The 5,145-nt window shown below is 46.6% G+C and overlaps 1 non-coding gene across 1 annotated transcript; it reads right to left on the bottom strand.

The window, feature by feature from the left end:
- Positions 1 to 257: 257 nt before the first annotated feature.
- On the bottom strand, positions 258 to 361 carry LOC118612819. Its single transcript, XR_004955077.1, has one exon. It is a non-coding gene; the product is annotated as a U6 spliceosomal RNA (small nuclear RNA).
- Positions 362 to 5,145: the final 4,784 nt, after the last annotated feature.

A 5,145-nucleotide genomic window follows, 5' to 3' on the forward strand; every position in this document is an offset into this window, starting at 1 on the left:
ATCTCATTTAATCATCAAACAACCCTCTAAGGTAAATACTATTGTCACCATTTTATTTTATTTTATTTTTTATTGACAGTTATGGGGGTGACACTGATTAACAAAATCAAGTAAGTATCATTCAACAGTAAATCGTATATATATTGCATTGTGTGCTCACCACTCGGAGTTAGATTTCCATCCACCACCAAATATTTGACCCCTTTTACCCTGACCTACTCCTCCTCTTCCCCCCCTCCCCCCGCTCTGGTAACCACAAAAGCATGGAACACTTCACGAAATTGCGTGCCGTCCTTGCGCAGGGGTCAAGCGAATCTCCGTACCGTTCCGATTTTAGTATATGTGCCGCCAAAGCGAGCGCCTATTGTCGCCGTTTTAAACACCTGGGATTCGAGTCTGGTATAAGTTAAGAAATGTGTTGTTTATTCCACTCAATGGACATCTGGGGATCTGCCCAAGGTCTGGGCTCTTCCCATTATATCACACCAGCTCCCGTGACAGCTCTGCCTTGAATTTCCTGGTCTCTGTTAGAAAGACCCTCAAACCTTAAACTCTATTATCTAGCTTACGATGGCTCTCTTCTCATCACTTGCCTCCCAGTGAAGGCGCTTTATTACTGGCTATAGTCTCAAACACATTTTTTTTCCTTTCCAGCCACTACAATTTTCGCAAGCAGAGGGGCGTTGTTAACTCGAGTTTTCCTCGCTAGGCTTGACGTTGGCTGATTGCATTTTGCTGACACGCACTCCCCCTGCTGTGTTGCCGAGACGGGCCCCTATCATTTCTGCATCCCAAGCTGGCGGGGTGTGTGGCTTTGCAGCATCTTTTTTTTTTTTTTCCCCACTTCAGAAAGAATAGGATAGGACTGCTTTATGGATGAAAATAAGAGTCTCGTATAATGAGAAATCCAAATTATTGCTTTGCGACATGGAAGAGAAGAAAAACTTACAACATGAATTGTTCTTCCAGGCTTCCCTCCCTCTATCCTGTTTTTCCCATTTCTCTCTTTTCCATATATATATATTTGAGTGTCTATCATTTGAAAAGCACAATTCTACAAACATGATGAAAAGGTATATAAATATCGAAAGACGTGTTCATGGGGCTCTAAAGGCCCATTCTTTGAGTTTAAATACGGTATTTAAATATGGAGCGACTTAAAACTTTTCAACAAATTACTGGAAATTTTTGCATCCGATTCACCAGTCACTCACTGGAGCCTTTAGAATCAAAGGCACAGGTCACTCAGGACTTGCCGAGAGGAAATGGCCTCTGGTCATGGGGCCGAAGGAAGAGACCAGGCTGAGAGAGGGAGCCATGGCAGAGGTGAGGGCCGGGCTCTGGAGCGGAGAAGCACTTTGGGGAGAAGACGTGGAGAACTCTGGGGACTGTTGAGCACAAAGAACGAGATGAATGATGACAGGAAGGTGTGTGGCTTCAGGAGCAAAGTTTGCCCTTTCTCAGTTTGGTATGGAACCAACCCGAACAAGGACCATGCAGGTATCTGCAACCAGGAGAGAACTGGATGTCAGGACTGTGAAATAATGTGTGTGTGTGTGCGTGTGTGTGTGTGTGTGTGTGTGTGTGTGTGTTTGACTCTGTCCCCATTTCCTGGCACAGTGTTCCTAACTTCTTTGGAATTTCTTGGGCGACAGCAGTGCTTTTTGTTCTAATGAGGTGACTGGATGGATAAAGGCTGCTCACTGGAAACACTAAGCTCTGATAAGAACCTTGGACTTTTCAATCCCGCTTCCCTATTCTCCAAAGAGGGAAGAGGAGATGGAAATGAGCCAATAACTGATCATGAGATGAAACTGCTGTAAAATCCCCAAAGTAGGGGTTTCGAAGAGTTTCCAGGTTGGTGAGCACATGGTGGTGCTGGGGAAGTGGCTCCCCCAGAAAGGGCGCGGAAGGTCCGTGCCCCTCTGTACGTACCTTGCCCTACGAGTCTCTTCCATCAGGATGTTCTTCTGTATTTTCATCATACCTTTTATAATAAACTGGCAGACTGTACGTAAACAGTTTTCCTGAGTTCTAAGAGCCACTCTAGCAAATTAATCGAACCCGAGTAGGGGATCTTGGGAATCTACAACGTATACCTGATCCAGCAGAAGCACAGGTGACAACCTGGGCTTGCGACTGGCATCCGAAGGGGGACAGGAAGTCTTGCGGGACTGAGCCCTTAACCTGTAGGATCTGATGTTCTCTCTGGGTAGAGAGTGTCAGAATTAAATTAAATTAGATCAGAGGGCACCCAGCTGGTGTCACAGAATTGCTGGGTGTGGGGAAACCCCAAACATCTGGTGCCGGAAGTGTTGTATGCGTGGCAGTAGTGTGAGAGCGACGGAGAAACACAGGAGAAAGGCTGACTTTTTCCCGAATCAATGGCCTAGAATAGAGTAGAGGGCAGTGTTCGTAGAAGAAAACCTTTCTGAGTGAGCGGTGGTTGACGTGTAATGGGTAAGAGATACTGAGGCACAGGAAGCCTGTCTTAGATGAATGATGTGGCCTAAAGGGGATCTCAGTGTCTTCGAGCCCTTGCAAGTTAGGTCTGGGGATCGCCTGAATTAAAATCCGGCTGACTTCATTCTGGTCCTACTAATGATTTGTGGTCAAGCCGAAGGTCCTAGCTGCCCTAGGACACATAGAGGCCACTTCGTCTCCCTTGTGAATCAGGTGGTTTTCGCAAGGCAATGGTACTTTTAAGGTAATGAGTAGGCGACAGGTATGAGGCGGCGCTAAGCCGAGGAAGGGCGGCCAGAGGTGGCTGCGGATATAGACGGGGGAGGCCTGAGAAAGCTCCTTTTAGGCATTCACTCGTCAACAAACATTTATGCAGCGCCCACTGCGTGAGTCACTGATTTAAACACTTTGCTGCTTTCGAGCAAGCCTTATCTTTTCTGTCTCAATTCACAACGAGAGCGCAGGGTCTTTAGGACAAAAAGAAAGACCTGGGGAGTCCGCACCAAACTGGCTGCACACAAGCAGGACTTTCGGAGGGCCGTTCTTCTGGTCCGCATTCATTGAGATCTATTCTGGTCAGGCATCATGCTAAGCACTGTAAGAAAAAACAAAGATGAATAAAACATGCTCTTCGTCCTTGAGGATCTCACAGTCTAGTGGGTAAGGCAAACGAATAAGGAAATAAGAACAACATAAAATGATACGTTTTGAAATAGAGAGGGAGGGAATGAGCTGGGGAGAAATCATGGCCGCCGGGCAAGTCGTGCGGGAATCCAGGACTCTGTCTGCAGCTTGGCAACTGACAGCCGGGACCCGAGAGCAATGTCTGGGATGGAGGGGACCTGTAACCTGGCCAGGAGGGGAGAGGGGGTGCAAGCAGAGGGATGGGGATTCAGGGACCACTGAACAAAGCGTTGGGCCTTTCCATAGTTTTGGGGTGTTTTCTTTTGTTTGAGAAAGTGAAGAGTCAGCCATTTAAACATAACGTCATAGCGTTTAGAAAAATCACAACTCTCAGAAAGATTAAGCGACTTCGAGCCATTCAGCCAGAGACTGTCAGAACCAAATGACAGCCACCACTCAGACTGTCTTCAGACTGCATCTTGGGGCTCTGCAGCAAACAGAAACCGTTTGGAGGCAGGTCAACGAGGGTTGTTAACGCACCGGCCCTTGTTTCTGTAAGGGTCCGCCTGTTTTAAATGTTCCCTTACTGCTTAATAAATGTAGGTTATTATTATTAATAATAACATCTAAAGAAAATTCCTGCATCATGCAAAATAGCGTCTCTACCAGTCACAGTCTTCCTCTTCCCTAAACCCCGATTTCTTCTGCGGCCACCAGGCCATCAACTGAAATGTGATTTCAGGAGACAGGGGAGGAAGTTCTATGCCCTTGTGTGGAGGGGACCCGCTGGGGGCAGAGGACAGACCAAGGCGAGAAGGAGCAGCAGAGCGTTCCTGGCATGGCACACAAAGTCCTGACAGAACTCGGTCCACTGAGATCCACTGCTTTCTTTTTCTCAGCTGTAGAACTGGCCCAGTTGGGTGGAAAGATGCATTTATTTCCCAGAAAACAAGAACAATGTTTCCAGAGGTTGGACAACATCTTACTTTTTTTTTCTCTGAAAACCCCCATGTAACCCATGCTCATTAAGTGAGGCTTCCATCATCCACCCCAAGCAAATGAATTTGACTTAAGATTTTAATAGCTATGAAAATGCAATTATCTAGAATTAACATTTGGGAAATATATGACCTTCACCCCACAGACGCCTTTTTCGAAATTGTGGAGATAATGCATTCGTGCCATTCTGGGTAATTTTGGCGGAGGAAAATACAGTACCCTGGATAAACCAAATGGTTGGGCTACCTCTGCTTTTGCACAGGAAGTCAAGGCTGTCCATGAAGTTCAATGTCAGAGCCTGGCAGAAAACTCTGCTGGCAGCTGGTTAGTAAATGCTGATTCACTACAATGGCACTGCTTTCCTGCTGGTATTTGAGAGAATAAGCCCTTCCTACTCAGCTAGCCGAGCCATCCTAAACAGTTGTGTCAATCACATGGAACCATTTCAGCAGTAAATCTAATTGAATTTCTCCTAAGTTCAAGAAACTAGGATGTACGCTAAAAGGTTCATAGGAGAGAGTTTCTACGTTTTAGGAGTCTACATACTAGACTTAGAAGTATAAATCGTTAATAAACTCCATAAATAAATTAAATTGTAAGATACTTCAACAAGTTAATTGCGTAATAAATGATAAGGTGGTAAATGCTATGAGAAAAAGTGTCAGGTGGGAGGGAGGGGCTGGATTGACATTCTAAATACTGCAGGCGAGGAGCAAGCAGTCAGGGTAGGCTTCCTTTAAAAGGTGAGAGCTGAGCAAGAACTTGAAAGAAGTGGGAATGACGGCCCTGAGGCTGTGGCAGACAGCGTCCCAGTTAGAAGGGCCAGCCAGGGGACAGATTCAAGCAAAGCTCTGCAAGGAGGCGGGTGCGGCTGGAGCAAGGGAGGAAGAAGAGCAGGTGAGGTCCACAATGAAACTGGAGATCGCGTAGGGCCCCGGGGGCAAGTGTAAGGACCTCGGCTTCTGCTCTGTGTGAAGTGGGGAGCTGTCGCGGGAATTTGAAGAAGAAGAGGATGCGACCTTAGGTTCTGAAAAGGTGCTGAGGATGGACCCTGGGAAG

This window comes from Rousettus aegyptiacus, unplaced genomic scaffold, assembly GCF_014176215.1.
Source record: "Rousettus aegyptiacus isolate mRouAeg1 unplaced genomic scaffold, mRouAeg1.p scaffold_m13_p_16, whole genome shotgun sequence".
NCBI lineage: Eukaryota > Metazoa > Chordata > Mammalia > Chiroptera > Pteropodidae > Rousettus > Rousettus aegyptiacus.